We start from the raw sequence: 16,011 nt of genomic DNA, 5'->3' as shown, positions 1-16,011 counted from the left end.
ATTCTGGACATTCACGATCACAGGAGACATACACAAGAAGGAAGAAAGTTGGACCGACAGTCCAACCTAGAGAGCACTGAACCTGCAAGGTCAGTGTGAGTGGGCAAAACAGGAGAGAGAAGAGAGGAGGAGAAGGGAACTAGGCTGCTCTTCCCAGAACCCTCCTCCATGACATCACACAGGACACCACATGGGACAGTCTTCCTCCCCACACCCCGATGGCTTGTTTGCTCACACTTGCCCAGCTGTGCCGAATAGAAGTGGTAAGCTCTTGAGCTCTGGAGGTTTAAAGCTCCCTGTCTCCTCAAAGAGGTAGCTTCCTGTCTTCAAAACGTCCATCCTGAATCCAGCCCCGAAATGGAAGTATCCTGGAAAGTCCAAACATCTAATATGCATCTCCTTGGGGTGGGAGAAAGAGCATGGACTCTGGAATCAGAAGGATTCGGGCAAATCTCTTAGTCTCTTTGTGCCTCAGTTTTCCCATATGTAAAGTGGGAACTGTCATGCTTACCTCATAAGACTGTGACAGTTCATACAGCGGGCTTAGCACATGGTAGGCACTTAATAAAATATCATTTGGAAATAAACTCAGTTTTTATTCCTGTGAAAATGTATTACTTAACTTTAGATCTCAATAAATGGTTCTACTTGGTGTAGATTTTTAGGTTGACAGTTGTTTTCTCTGAATATTGAAGATAATGTCATCACTGTCTTTTAGCTTCCATTATTGCTATTGATAAATGAGCTATAGAGCCCCATTCTATTCTATTGTGCACGATCTGTCTTTTCTTTCTGGTTGCTTAAAAAAATCTCTATCTTTAACATTTTGTAATTTTACTGTAATGTCTTAGATATGAATTTCTTTTAATTTATTATACTTGGAGTTTGTTGGACAGCCAGGATATGAGGATTGATGTCTTGCAACAACCGTGGGAAATCCTCCAGCACCAACTCTTCAAACATCGCCTCTCCCTCCTTCTCCTAGTCTCATTTTGGGACTCCAGGGTGGCTTACCTTAGACCTACTTGTTCTACCCTCTGCCATTTTGTGTCCCTTTCATATTTTCCATGTCTGTGTCTCTTTAAGATAAATGCTGAAAAATGTTTGAATCTATCCTTCATAGTATTAGTATTTTTTCTCTTTAATTGTGTCTAATATTCTGTTTCATCCTTCCATCAAGACTTTAATTATGTTTCCCACTTCCATAAGTTCCATTTGTTTTATTTATTTCTATTTCAATTGTTTTTTATGCTCTCATATTCCCTGCTTGTATTTTAAAACTTTTATTTCTTTAGATATGCATTGTGGTAGGCAGAATAATGGTCTCCCAAAGATGTCCATTTCCCAATCCCTGGAGGCTGGAATATGTTAGATTACAGGACAAAGGGGAATTTGGGTTGCAGGTGGAATTAAGTTTGCTAATCAGCTGCCCTTAAGAGGAGGAGATTATCCTTGGTGGGCCCAATGTTATTTTCATTGGAAGAGTCAGCCATACTGCTGCTGTATAATTTTAAAAATATAAACTTTTAAGATAATTGGGAAATTCACATGCAATTATAAGAAATAAAACAGATTTGGAGGCCAAGGAAGGAGGATCACTTGAGGCCAGGAGTTCGAGATCAGCCTGAGGAACACAGTGAGACTCTGTCTCTAGAAAAAAATTTTAAAAATTAGCCGGACATGGTGGCGCACTCCCATAGTTACAGGTACTCAGGAAGCTGAGGCGAGAGGATCACTTGAGCCCAGGAGTTGGAGGCTGCAGTGAGCTACAATCATGCCACTGCACTCCAGCCTGGGCAACAGAGCAAGAGCCTGTCTCTAAAAAATAAAAGATGAAAGAAAACAGAGATTGTGTATAACCCTTCCCACCCTACCCAGTTTTCTCCAATAGTAACCTCCTGTAAAATTATAGTACAATATCAAAGCCAGGGTATTGACAATGATACAGTCAAGACACAGAATGTTTCCACTCTCAACTTCATGTTTTTGCCCCTTGGTAGCCACAACTCTTTCCCTTCCCACCCCCAACCCTTGCTTAACCCCTGGCAGCCAGTAATCTGTTCTCTATTTCTACGATTTTGTCATTTGAAGCAAGTTATAGAAATGGAATAATATGGTATATAAACTTTTAGGGTTGACTCATTAAAATTCAGCATTATTGTCTGGAGATTCATCCAGATTTTGTGTATTTTTATTACTGAGTGGTATGCCATCTCATGAATGGGCCACAGTTTGTTTAACCATTTACTCTTTGAAGGACATCTGGGTTATTTCCAGTGTTTGGCCATTATGAATGAATAAAGCTGCTATAAACATTAAGGTACTGGGTTTGTGTAAAGTAAGTCTTTGTTTCTCTGGGATAAATGCCCAGGAGAGCAATTTCTGGGCCATATGGTAGTTGCATATTTAATTTTTTAAGACATCGCCAAACTGTTCTCTAGAGTGGCTGTACTGTTTTACATTCCTATCAGTAATGTGAGAGTTAACCAGTTTCTCAGCATCTTCTCCAGCATTTGGAATTGTCATTAATTTTTATTTTAGCCATTCTAATGGATGTGTAATGGCACCTCATCTTGGTTTTAATTCACATTTCCCTAGCATTGATGACGTTGAATATCTTTTTATGTGCCCTTTGCTATGCTCACTGGTAAAATATATCTTCATGTCTTTTACCCATTTTCTGATAGGATTGCTTTTTTTTTTCCTTTTTACTATTATTGAGTTGAAAGAGTTTTTTATATATTCTAGACTCTAGTCTTTTGTCAGATATGTGTTTTTGTGAATGTTTTCTCCCAGTCTGTGCTTGTCTCTTTATCCTCTTCAATAAGTCTTCTGCAGAGCAAATTTTTTAATTTTAAAGAAGTCCAATTTATTAATTTTTACTTTTATGGATTGTGCTTTTGGTGTCAAGTCTAAAAATTCTTCCTTTTGTCCTAGATCTTGAAGATTTTCTCCTACGTTACCTACTAAAAGTTTTATACTTTTGCAGTTTACATTTAAGGCCATGATCCACTTGGAGTTAATTTTTATGTAAGGTGTGAGACTGGGGTTGAACTTCATTTTGTTTTTTGTTCTTTTTTCTTAAGTCTATGAATATCCATTGCTTCAGCACCATTTGTCAAAAAGGCTACCTTTCCTCCATTGAACTGCTTTTGTTTACCTTTATCAGAAATCAGTTGGGCGTGTTTGTGGCAGGTCTAGTTCTGGGTTCTTTGTTCTGTTCTATTGGACTATGTGTCTTTCCCTCTGCCAATTGCACACTCTCGATTGCTACAGAATTGGTGTGGATTATTCTTTAAACATTGGGTAGATTTCTCTAGTGAAACTATCTGGGCCTGGAGATTTCTATTTTGAGAGGTTTATTTGTTTTGTTTTTGGTTTTTACAAATTCAATTTCCTCAAAAGTTATAGGGCTATTCAAATTATTTCATATTGGGTAAATTGTGGTGTTTTGTACTTTTTGAGAAATGGGTTCATTTCACCTAAATTATCAAATTTATGTGTGTGGATTTGTTCCTGTATTTTTGAGGTCTGCAGCTTCTGTAGTGATATCCCTTGTTTCACTCCTGGTAGTAGCAATTTACATTTTCTTCCATTTTTCTTTGTCAGTCTTATTAGAGGTTTATTGATATTAGTAATAATTTTCAAAGAAGTAGCTCCTTTTTTCATTGATTTAATTTTGTTCTGTTTTCAATTTCCCTGATTTCTGTTTTATCTTTATTATTTTCTTCCTTTTGCTTGCTTTAGGTTTATTTTGATCTTATTTTTATAGGATCTTAAGGTGGGAACTTAGATTATTGATTTAAGACTTTTCCTCTTTTCTAATATAAGCATTTAATGCTGTGAATTTCCCTCTCAGCATAGCTTTAGCTACATACTACAAGACTTAATATACTTAGTTTCATTTTTATTCAGCTACATACTACAAGACTTAATATACTTAGTTTCATTTTTATTCAGCTCAATTTTTTCCCTTGAGACTTTCCTCTTTGATCTATGTAGAAGTATATTGTTTAGTTTCCAGGTAGTCAGAGATTTTCCTATTATCCTTCTGTCAGTGATTACTAGTTTGATTCCATTTTAGTCAGATAACACATTCTAAAACTCTTTTAAATGTCTTGGCTTTTAAATGTCTTATTTTATGGCTCAGGATATGGTCTATGTTGGTATATGTTCCATGGACACTTGAAAAGAATGTGTATTTTGCTTTGTGGGATGGAGTAGTCTATAAATGTTGATTAGATTCTGTTGATTTATGGTATTGTTGAGTTCTTCTATACCCTTGCTGGTTTTCTGTTTAGTTGATCTATCAATTGTTGAGAAAGGGGTATTGAAGTTTTTAATGATAATTATGGATTTCCCTCTTTCTCCTTTCAGTTTTGTCAGCTTTTGCTTTACATATTTTGCAGCTCTGTTATTTGATGCATACACATTTACGATTGCCATGTCTTCTTGGTGGATTGTCCCTTTTATCATTATGTAATGTACTTCTATGTTTCTGGTAATTTTCTTTACTCTAAAATCTACTTTATCTGATATTAATAAAGACACTTCTGCTTTCTTCAGATTAGTAACTATGAGGCATGTCTCTTCCATCCTTTTATTTTTAATTTATCCATAGCAATATATTTCAGGTGAGTTTCTTATAGATAGCATATGGTCATGGTTTTTTGTTTGCTTTTAAGATAGGGTCTCACTTTGTTGTCCAGGTTGGAGTACAGTGGCATGATCATAGTTCACTGTAGCATTGAACTCCTGGGCTCAAGCATTGCTCCTACCTCTGCCTCCCAAGTAGCTAGGACTAGAAGTGCATGTATGCCACCACGCTGGGCTAACTTTTTTTATTTTTTGTAAAGATGGGGTTTCATCATGTGTCCCAAGCTGGTCTTGAGCTCCTAGACTCCCAAAGTTCTGGGATTATAGGCATGAACCACTGCACCCAGCCCTTGGGTCATGTTTTTTTATCCAATCATCCAATCTCTGTCTTTTAAGTGGCACTTTAGACCATTTACATTTAATGTATTTATTGATATATTAGAGCTTAAGCTTTTGTTTTCTATTTGTTCTCTCTGTGTTTTGTTTCTGTTTTCTTTTTCCTACCTTCCTCTGGGTTACTTGAATATTATTTAGAAATTTTTATTTATCTATAATTTTTTGAGTGTATCTCTTTGTATAGTTTTGTTAGTGGTTGGTGTAGGCATTACATTACATATACATAACTTATCACAGTCTTCATTTTATCAGTTCAAATAAAGTGTAAAAACTTTACCTCCCTTTATGCTCCGTTACCCTTCTCTGTTTATTATATAATTGTCTTAAATATTTCTTCTACACACATTTAGAGCCACATTAGACAATGTTATATAATTTTTGTTGCAACCCTTAAACATAATTTAGAAAAATCCAAGAGGAGAAGGAATGTCTATTGTATTTATCCATACTTTTCCTTACTGTGTTCTTTCTTCCTTATGTTCCTATTTTTATTGTTTTCTTTCTGTTTAGAGAATTTCCTTTAGCTATTCTTTTAGGATAGGTATGATGGCAATAAATGATCTCAGTTTTACTTCCTCTTAAAATGTCTTAATTTCCCCCTTTCATTCCTGAAGGGTATTTTTTTGCTGGGTATAGGATTCTTGATTGATGATTCTTTTCTCTGAGCATTTTAAACCTGTTGTGCCGTCTCCTTCTGGTCCATGGTTTCTGATCAGAAATCTGCTGTCATATAAATTGGTTTTGCTCTATTGATAAGGTGTTATATCTCTCTATTGCTTTCAAGATTTTTTCTTTGTCTTTAGTTTTCAGAAGTTTGAGTATATTGCATATTGATATGGATTTCTTTAGGTTCATTCTGTTTGAGGTTTGCTCAACTTTTTTAACCTGTAGATTATATCTTACAAAATTTTGGAAATTTCCAACCATTTTATCAGGTACTTTTTCAGCTCTACCCTCCTTCCTCTTTCTTTCTAGAATTCTGATGACACAAATGTTAGCTCTTTTGTTATAGTTCCAAGGTCCCCGAGATGCTGTTCATTTTTGCAAAAGTCTATTTTTCCTCTGTTGTTCAGATTGGGTGATTTCTACTGTTCTATTTTCAAGTTTATTGATTCTTTCCTCTGTCCTCTCCATTCTGCTATTGAGCCTATCCATTGAGTTTTTTCAAAATTTCTGTTGTTATACTTTTCAGTTCTAACATTTCCACTTTTTTCTTCTTTATATCTTCTATTACTTTACTGATATTTTTAATTTCTTAGCTGAGAAATTGTTTCAAGTGTGTTTGTTATTTGTTGAAGCATTTTTATGATGGCTGCTTTAAAACTTTGTCAGCTAGTTCTAACATTTCTCTCATCTTGGCATTGGCATCTATTGATTGTCTTTTTCTATTCAATTTGAGATCTTCCTGGGTATTGGTACAATAACTTTTTATTGAAACCTGGATGTTGTGGGTATTATATTAGGAGACTGGTTCTTATTTGAATCTTCACTACCTTTTTCTGGCACCACTCTGGTAGGGGAATAAGGGGTGCTCCCTTGATACTGCCAAGTGAGAGTGGGAGACAGTGCTCCTCATTACTTCTGGGTGGGGCTGGGAGCTCTGGCCCCTGTTAGGCCTCCACAGATACCTCTCTGGATGGTACCAGGTATCCCTGGCTAGAAAGGTAGGAGTGCCTCCTTACTGCCCTCCATGTGGCCTCCACTGACATCATGGAGTGAGGAGCCTCAATACCAACCGGTAAGGATGAAAGTCCTGGTTCCCTACATGGCCTCTGTCACACCACCCTGGTGGTGGGATTAAAGTGCCTCCTTACAACCTGGCTCCCCACTTACCCTTTGCCAGTGGTGGTGGGGATATGGAATGAGTTTTTTTCTGTGGTATTCAACTAGAATAGTGCAGTTATATTCTAAAAGTTTTGTCTTGCTAGGTTCACCCTTTCCCCATCCTTTGGCTAGAGAGAGCCGGCTTTTGGGGGGTTTATAAAATCTGTGCCTATTAGCATTTCTAGGTTGCTGGCTTCTTCAGCTTCAAGTTTAGGGTAGATGAGGCAAACAGGGAACCCAGAGAACTCACCATCATCTTGTTTCTCGGGTCCTATCTCCGTAGCTGATCTGCCTCCTTCTTTCCACCTTTCAGAGTCTTCTTAGGATTATTTTCTATATAATTTCCAGGGTTTCTAGTTATCCTTAGTGGAAGTAATAGAGAAAAGTATGTCTACTCCATATTCCCAGAAGCAAAAGTCCTACTGTATAACTTTTATAATTAGAAAAAAGTGTGAGTGTATATGGTTGTGTGAGTGTGTATGTGTGTGTGTGTGTGTATGTGTGTGTTTGTGTGTTCAGGAGCATTAAGACACAGGCACATAAAGACTTACTGTCAGCCTTTTTGGTTAGGTGCCAGGCACTGTAGTGGCATTGCAATAAGGTCCAATTCAAGCTTTAAGGAACCACCATGCAGAGGTGAAGCAGGCACATAGGTAAATAAGTAACACCTATTACACTTACTGTGATGGAAATAGGCCCAGGTAGAAAGGCCTGGTCAGGTCCATCTGGGTCCTGTCTTCTTGGAGGAGGTGATGCTTGAACTGAGTCCATGGAATCTCCTAATCTATCGCCAGAAAAGGGCTTTTCTTGGCAAGTCAAAAAAGGGACATCAAGGTGGTAGGAACGGGGAGCAGATCTTAAACTTCAATGTGCACATGAATTGCCTGTGTATTTTGTTAAAATGTGGATTCTGATTCAGTAAGTCTGAGTTAGGGCCTGAAATTCTGCATTCCTAACAACTTCCAGGTGATGCCCAAGGTATCATGTGGACCACGTCCATGGAACCACACTTGGGTCATCCAGCCCAAAATGTCGTGTGTAACCACACTTGGAGTAGCAAAAGTAGGGACTTTGGAGTCAGACAGTGCTGAAACTGACTAATTGGTCAAGTCACTTAACCACCCGCAGTTCCTGCATTTTACAAATGAAGATAATAATGGTTCCTGCTCCACAGGTTGTAGGGAGGACTAAAGGGGCAATGTTTGGACAGTGCCAGGCACATGGTAAGCACCGCGGTGAAGTCTGGGGAACCAGGCTCATCTCCCTGCCACTCTCCAGCTGCCCCTCAGCCCCGATCGCTGCTGGCACACAGCTGCAGGGACTATATGGCCTGGTGGTGGCACACACAGGGTTAATTAGTGCTCCTGCTCTTGCCCAGAGACAAATGTTTTGTGTTGAGGAGTTGCTGCTGGGAAGGAAAAGGAGGGGGGAAGAAAGCCCCTTTTTTATTATTCTGAGGTGCATTTTAATTTGCACAAGCGACGGTTGTGTCTGTGATGGATGACACAGAGGGAAAAATTACAGCCCAGGAAGCCCAGCAAAGGGAGAAAAAAATAAAAGAGATCTAGCAAGGATTAAAAACAGCCCATTGTGATGCTGCATTCTGATCAGGGGCTGGGCAGGCTGGGGAGGCTGGGAAGGGGTGTCTGAGCAGGACAGGGAGGGGGACAGGGAGCAGAGGCACGTGGATTCTGGTGCCCAAGGCAGTTTCCTCCCTGAACCCTGGCAAGGCTGTGCCAGGCAGAGCCAGGCCTTGGCAAACTGGGAATTTAGCTTTTCTCGACACTGATTTCTTTCTGTATTTGTTTCTCTGCTCCATGGCATCTCCAACCATCCCTGGGTCATCCAACTCAGAACTGTTTGGGGAAACTCTCTGATCTTTTCTCACATTAACAAAACTGGGGAAACTTAGGGCTCCCTCTTTCCTGAGGACATTGTATCTCTTAGCAACCTGCCTGAGGGAAGAATTGAAGCAGCCAGGGAGTTAAGGGTGTGAATTAGGCAGCTCTTTCCTGATTGCTCCTGAGCAGATCCCTGCAGGCTGGCACCAAGGGAGTTACAGATGTTCTTTCTTCTCTTTGGCTACTGGTTGACAGTAGTTCAGAGTATGGGTTCTGGAATCAGATGCACAGACCTGAGTTTGAAACCTGACTTTTCTACTTAATAGCTGGGTGACCTCAGGCAAGTTACTTAACGTCTTTGGTGTTTCCATTTCTTTAACTCTGGAATATAGATAAAATAGTACCTATCTCACAGGGTTATTGTGATGATCAAATAAAATAAGGAGATTCCTCTGCCCCACAAGAAAATAAGCCAAGCAAGTTTCAGCAAGATAACTAGAGTTAGGAAGGGTGAAGACCTCAGCTATACAGTTGGCTGTCTGCACCAGAAATAGGAGACATCTCTATGCTCATCTTCAAGACTCTCATGAAGACTCTCAGACATGCTTTGAGGGAAGGAGACCTCAAAGCATGTCTGATCCAATAGCTAACCTAAATCCTGCACTCTCAGCTCAGGGTGGTTTCCTCTCGAGTTATCAGAGATGGGGACAGCAGCTGGTCATTGCCTTCTCTCTGGTGACCCTGGCTGACCTGGAGGAGGCTGCCCACCCTCTTTCCTTTTAGGGTGAAACTTAAGCAAATCTCAAACTTCTCTGCAAGACACTCCACAGCCTGGCATCTCTTGGCCACATCTGGATAGGGAAACAGCAGTAACGTTTCATTGCAGCCAGTGCACCAAAGATTGATGGTGCAGGAATAAAAACAAGGAGAAATCTTAAGGAACCCTCACAGGACACCCCTCCTGCTAATAGCAGTTTTCTTTTAGGGCCAGGCACTTTTCACACCACTCACCCACCCACTCACTCATTCATTAATAATAATACAAAATACGTAACATTTATTGGACACTTACCGTGTGCCAAGCTCTGTTTCAAGCATTTTATATGTATTCATTCAAGGCCGGGCGCAGTGGCTCACGCCTGTGATTCTAGCACTCTGGGAGGCCAAGGCGGACAGATTGCTCAAGGTCAGGAGTTCAAAACCAGCCTGAGCAAGAGCGAGACCCCATCTCTACTATAAATAGAAAGAAATTAATTGGTCAACTAAAAATATATAGAAAAAATTAGCCGGGCATGGTGGCACATGCTTGTAGTCCCAGCTACTCGGGAGGTTGAGGCAGGAAGATCGCTTGAGCCCAGGAGTTTGAAGTCGCAGTAAACTGTGATGATCCCACTGCACTCTAGCTGGGGCAACAGAGTGAGATTCTGTCTGGAAGAAAAAAAAAAAATATATATATATATATATATACACACACACACACATATATATACACACACACACATATATATATATATACACATATGTGTGTGGGGGGGTATTCATTCATTTAGTATTCAAAACAATCCAAGTAGTAGGCACTATTATTATCTGCTTTTTACAGATGAGGAAACAAAGGCACAAGAGAGGTTAAGGATCTTGCCCAAGATCACAAAACTTGGAAGCACCAGAGCCAGGATTCACGCCCAGACAGTTCAGAGCCAAAGATATACTCACAGTGGTCCCCAACCTTTTTGGCACCAGGGATCAGTTTCATAGAAGACAATTTTTCCAGGGACCAGGGATCAGGGTTGGGGGGTGTTGTTGGATCGGGCATGGTGTGGACCTCAGACGGTGATGGGCAGCACATTTCCTAAAAGGCCATGGACCGGTACCAGGCTGCCGGCCCAGGGTTGGGGACCACAGATACACTAAACTTCTACCACAACATAGAAAGGCACAGGAGTGTGCCACAAACTTTCACAGGTGTATGCAAGTATTATAATTTATTTGTCTGTAACTGAGGTACATCTACACTCTGAATACCAATGTTGGGGGATGGTTGGAGCTGTTGGGGTGATGTGGTTTAGGGAGTTGCGCAATTTGCCAGTGTGAGTGTCCAGGGGAGCAGCTGTTTCTGTGTTCTAGAATATGAGAAGACTTTGCCTTCTAGAGACACAGTGCAAACATGTTCAATAGAGTGACTGTGAAACCAATCACATGGACACTTCTAGAAACTCTGCGAGACATTGTTCCCCAGGCTTCCTAGTGACTGGCTGTCATGGTCACTGTTCAGTGTTCTTTTGAGTCTTTTCTGCACTTGGCTGCCGGGGGCTCCACGCCTTCCCCTCCCTCTGTCCCCTTACCATCCTGACAGCAGACCCCATGTGAGGTCTGGATTTGGGGGAAGGTTTAGGACCACGGGGAGAGTCTTTAAGGAATGTGGCTCTGAGTTGGAGGGACAAATCCCTTGGGCGAGGACTTTCCTGCCAGGGCCTTCAGTCACACGTGGGACAGCAACAGGGGAAGGAGACTGGAGGTATATAAGCCAGGTTCAGAGCCTTGCTCTGCTGTGGGACCTCTTTGAGCCTCAGCTTCTTGTTCTCTGAAGTGGGGATAATACTTATTCTGCCTGCCTCACAGATTTTTCTAAGGGCCCCCTTCTTTTGGCAAGAGCCTCCTCTTTTCCCCCAGAGACCACCATGGTCTGCCCACTTTTATTCCACACTCAGGTTCCCAAATGTACTGATGACTTCTTACTGCGAGCACCCACCTGCAGGCGCTCTCTGGCCACAGAAGCATGCTCAGTGCAGGTGCGTGGAGCAGGTGAGGCGTGCTGGGGAGTTAATGCTCCCAGGAGCAGTTTTCAACCAGAGATCAATCATACTGTTGGTGAATACATGCCCCGAAACTTCTTCTACACAATGTCCCCGAGGGCGTTGGTGGAACTGAGTCCCAACTGCCCAAATTGTGACCTGCTCAGGAAGTCACCCTCTGTTGTTCCCTTTCCTTTCGTGCCTCTCTTCCTCATGTGCCTGCAGTGCTTTCTGGGATCGCCTCCCAAACAAACGACTTGCCCTCAAACCCTGTCTCGGTGTCTGTCTCCGGGGGAACCCAGCCACAGATACCACCTTTCACCATACTTAGTTCATGCCCTTTGGTGCAGCTGGTCCTACCCCTGGTGGCTGAGCTAGGCACTGCCCATGCTGTGCCAACGAGGGCCAATGCGGGGACTTTGTTGGGAAAGAGGCACCCTCTTTTTCACTGGGATCGCTGGCTGCAAAGACCAAGATGGCTTTGAGCTACCAGGGTCAGCCTTGATGCCAACTGGGGAAAATCCAAAGCCAGGAAGGACTGAGGGCAGGAGGGATGGATTTCTGATCCCTAAAGCCCAGGGTCCTAGCTCAGCCTGAAGCCACACCTGCCCATGGACCTTTCGGCGATAGGAGCCAATACAGCCCTTATCTTGCTTGTGTCTGTGCCTCTCGTTGGAGCAACATATTCCCACCCTGTGGAATAATGTACCTTGAAGGACACCCAGGAGGTTTTCATGCTATCTCCCCAGGTCTGCTTCTTTGAAGGTGTCTCAGGACACCAAAGCCATGACCAGATCACCAGTCCCCTCAACAGAGAAGCACAGTCTTCCTCTTCCCAAGGAGGGTCTTAGAGCAGCCCACCTCCTCTCAGGACAGAGGAGGGCGACTTGCTTGGACTGTGACCCTGTGGGCCTGGGCTCGTCCTCCCTGGGTCCATCTCCTTCCCAGTGGTCACCAGCCTAGTGACACCCTCACTAGAGCTCAGGGCGACCCCCCTCCTGGCGGGCCAGGGCGTGCGGGGAAAAGTCTATGGAGACAGAGTGGAGTGCTCAGGCCAGAGCGCAGTGCTAAGCTATGTCGTACCCGCGCTGGCCGACTAACCCTTAGCCGCGACCCCCCTCTCCACCTGGGTATGAAGACAAAGCCTTCAGCACAGTCCCTGGCACGTAACGAGGCCTTAATAAGTGGTAACTATGACCACTAGCACCACCACCAATATCATCATTTTCACCACTCTACTTTGGGGTGAGGTCCTGTCATTCTTGCTCGGATTTTGGCAACAGATTCCTAAATTTCTCTGCTCACATCCTAGTTCTGTCCTGGGGAGCTTTTGTCCCTCCCTTGTTGGGCTCTTCTCTTCCTTTCCAGCACTTGTGTCTGCATTTGCAGCCACCACCTTTCCCTGGACATACCGTGTCCTTCCCTGCCCCTGCAGTTCTGCCTGCCTGGAATATCTCACACATCTCCCTGTCAAAACTCTGCCAGTCCTTCCAGATGGCTTCGGCGATCTGCCCCTCACATTAGTTAGGTCGGCTGGAGCAACAACCCCAAAACTGCAGTGGCCTGAACCGGAAGGACCCTCTCTCCCTCGCGCCACACACTGGTTGTGTAGAGTGGCCCAGGCCGGGTGGTGTCTGCGCCAGCCACCCTCGAGGGAGACGCAGGGTGGGAGGCTCCGCTGTCTAGAAGGTGGCCAGTGGTTATTCCCAGTCCACCCGGGAGACGGGTGGAAGCCATGCAACATGGTCTGAGCCCCTTGCCCGTGCCGATTCAGGGACAAGGCTGGGCTAATGTTAGCCAGGGAACTGTGAAGAATGGCCTGTTACGGGAAAGTAACTTCTTCACTCCCACCGGAGAGTCGCATGGGCCAGGCTGCTCAAGAGCAGGAAGCTCATGACTTCCTGGCATAGCAGGTGTACTTGTTTCCTGAGACTTCCATCACAAATTATCACAAAATGGTGCCTTAAAACAACAAACTTATTCTCTTGCAGTTCTGGAGGCCAGATGTCTAGAAGCAAGGTGTCGGCATGGCCGTGCTCCTCCTTTCTTGCCTCCTCCACCTTCTGTGGTTGCAGGTAATCCTGGGTTAGCGGCTGCGTCACTCTGATCTCTGCCCGTCTTTACCTGGCCTTCTCCTCTGTGCCTGTGTCTCCCCTTCTGTCTGTTATAATGACACTTGCCATTGGATTTAGGGCCCACCCTGTCAATCTGGACCATCTCAACTGGAGATCCTTAATTATGTGTTCAAAGACCCTTTTCTCAAATAAAGTCATAAATACCAGGGCATGGGCATATCTTTTGGGGTGTCACCATTCCACTTGCTATCGGCATCTTGCAATCTCGAGGAAGGCCACCCTTGAGACACCACTAACACGTGGGAAAGGTCAAAGCCAAAGAGTAGCAAAGAAAGTAAGCTAGTGCCTTGCTCACTCTGTGCCTGAAGCTGACTCTACCTGTCTAATTCCTACATGTGAGGTACATGTGCTTGCTAGTCAAGGCAGAGTTGCTGTTACTTGTACCTTCTTCTGGCTTTGACCACCTGTTGTGTCCCTATCCCTTGGGCATCATTTTGGACCATTACCTGGACTCAGATTTTTCCTGCCAGGTGGACTTTGGTTCTACAGGCCTAGGGCACCCTGCTGTACACAGCACATGCTAATTTCTGGTGATAATTCTGTCCTCTGTGTGTCTCTTGGGTTTCCCACTCTTCCCTGTTTGTGTCACCCAGGCTAAATTATACATGCAGATTTAATTGGCCAGCCATTAACCTCACCTTCACGAGCCCGTCAATGTGATCAGATGTCTGCTTCTGCTGGCCTCCCCTCTGCCAGCAGCAGCCCCCGCCTGCCCCTCGCCCCTCCAGCCTGGGGTCCCCATTCATCACACCTGTGTTTATAGCCTTCCAGCCTCGCCCCATCCCTGAGACAGTCCCCGTCTGCACCAATTTAAATTAATTTTGCCAGTCAGATTTCACGAGACACTGAATCAAAGCCTTTTCTAAAATCAAAAAGCACTAAATCTTCAGTGGACCCTCTTCCCACTAATATTACAAATTAGTTAGAATAAAAAAGCATTATGGTTTCCCGGCATGACTTCTGCGTAAACCTGCCAGTTCAGTTTATGGCGCAGGTCTCTGTTGCCCTCCAGCTGCTTACTGGATTTTCTTCTCATAAAATTTATCGTAAATTTTTAATCATAAAATTTGTTCTATGGCTTGCCTACAAACGGAACTTACGGCTTCCCTGGGGGAAAATTGTTGGAATCGGTTTTCTTCCTGTTTTTCAAGTCGAGTCCCACGTTTTCCCTCTCAAGCCGTCCCCCATGGTTCACCGTCACTTTTTGAAAGTGGATGTCAAGGGTTCCTTAAGTTCATTAGCTAATTCTGGCAGGACCTTTCATGTGCACGCCATACCACCCCTTGATTTATGTATCTCTCTAGCATTTAATTTTTCTAAGTGACCCTTTACCTGTTTTTTATTATGACTTACTAATTGCACCCATTTCCTAACTTTATTTTTCTTATTAAAGACAGGTTTTAATAGGTAGTTCATTTCTCAGCCACTTAAAGACCCTGAATAATTTCACTAGCCTCCTAGTCATTCAGGAGTGCATCTCCTTTCTCGCTAATATTTCTTTGTCCCTGACGTGACAGGTCTAGATGCTGTACTCAAGGGGCAGGGTGTACCCGTGGTTAAAGGCAGGGGCTCTGGTTCAAATCCTGCCTCCACCACTTCTTTGTTGTATGATGTTACTTCAACTCCCTCTGCCTTGGTTCCTTCATTTCTAGAAGGAGGATAATAGAACCTATTCTAAAAGCTCCAGGTGAGGACTCAGTGAGATAGTGCATACAGACCAGGTCCTGGCATACAACAGTGCTTAGTAATGTTAACTATGCTTATCTGGGGGAGAGGCCCTCTTCCATTCAAATGTTCTCATGTGACCTCTGAGGCTGGTATTGGGACACGGGCTAGGGGAGAGAGCCTTGTGAGCCATGGGACAGAGCTGGGGTGGCACAGTCACTGGACATTTGGGGTGGATCAGCCCTGGAGGGGGCCTTGGCCTTGGTCAGGGAGGAAGCACCTGGAGCTAGAACGCCAGGTGGGCAGCAGGACTGTCTGTTGTAGAGTGGCTGGCCATCTGAGCTCCTGACATTGGCACTGCCCAAGGACAGTTTTGGTCCCAAAATGTATGATGTTACATTTAAGTAACATCATACAACAAAGAAGTGGTGGAGGCAGGATTTGAACCATGGCCCCTGCCTTTAACCACGGGTATACACTGCCCCTTGAGTATACCATCCAGACCTGTCAGGTCGGGGACAAAGAAATATTAGCAAGAAAGCTAGTGAAATTAATCAGGGTCTTTAAGTGGCAGATACCAGGGAAAAGCTAAGTAGCCCCAGCCATGCTGAGAGCAGCCAGGGACACAGGTGGATCGGAGCACTTTTGGCCTGGGAGGCTCACAAATGTATCAGGTGTGTTAAAGAAGAGGGGAAGGTTTGACTCTAAACTTGATACCAGTTGGAGGCTAAGCTTTGTGCTCCCAGGGAAAGGAGGGAAGAG

General features: G+C 43.6%; 1 long non-coding RNA gene across 1 annotated transcript; it reads left to right on the top strand.

Moving 5' to 3' along the window:
- The first annotated feature begins 10,936 nt into the window (after window positions 1–10,936).
- LOC142871369 (uncharacterized) lies at window positions 10,937–13,797 on the top strand. Its single transcript, XR_012919617.1, has 3 exons — window positions 10,937–11,172; window positions 11,366–11,459; window positions 13,441–13,797. It is a non-coding gene; the product is annotated as an uncharacterized LOC142871369 (long non-coding RNA).
- Window positions 13,798–16,011: the final 2,214 nt, after the last annotated feature.

The sequence above is a fragment of the Microcebus murinus genome, chromosome 6 (assembly GCF_040939455.1).
Source record: "Microcebus murinus isolate Inina chromosome 6, M.murinus_Inina_mat1.0, whole genome shotgun sequence".
Classification (NCBI taxonomy): Eukaryota; Metazoa; Chordata; class Mammalia; order Primates; family Cheirogaleidae; genus Microcebus; species Microcebus murinus.
This window is presented reverse-complemented; position numbering and strand designations above follow the sequence as displayed.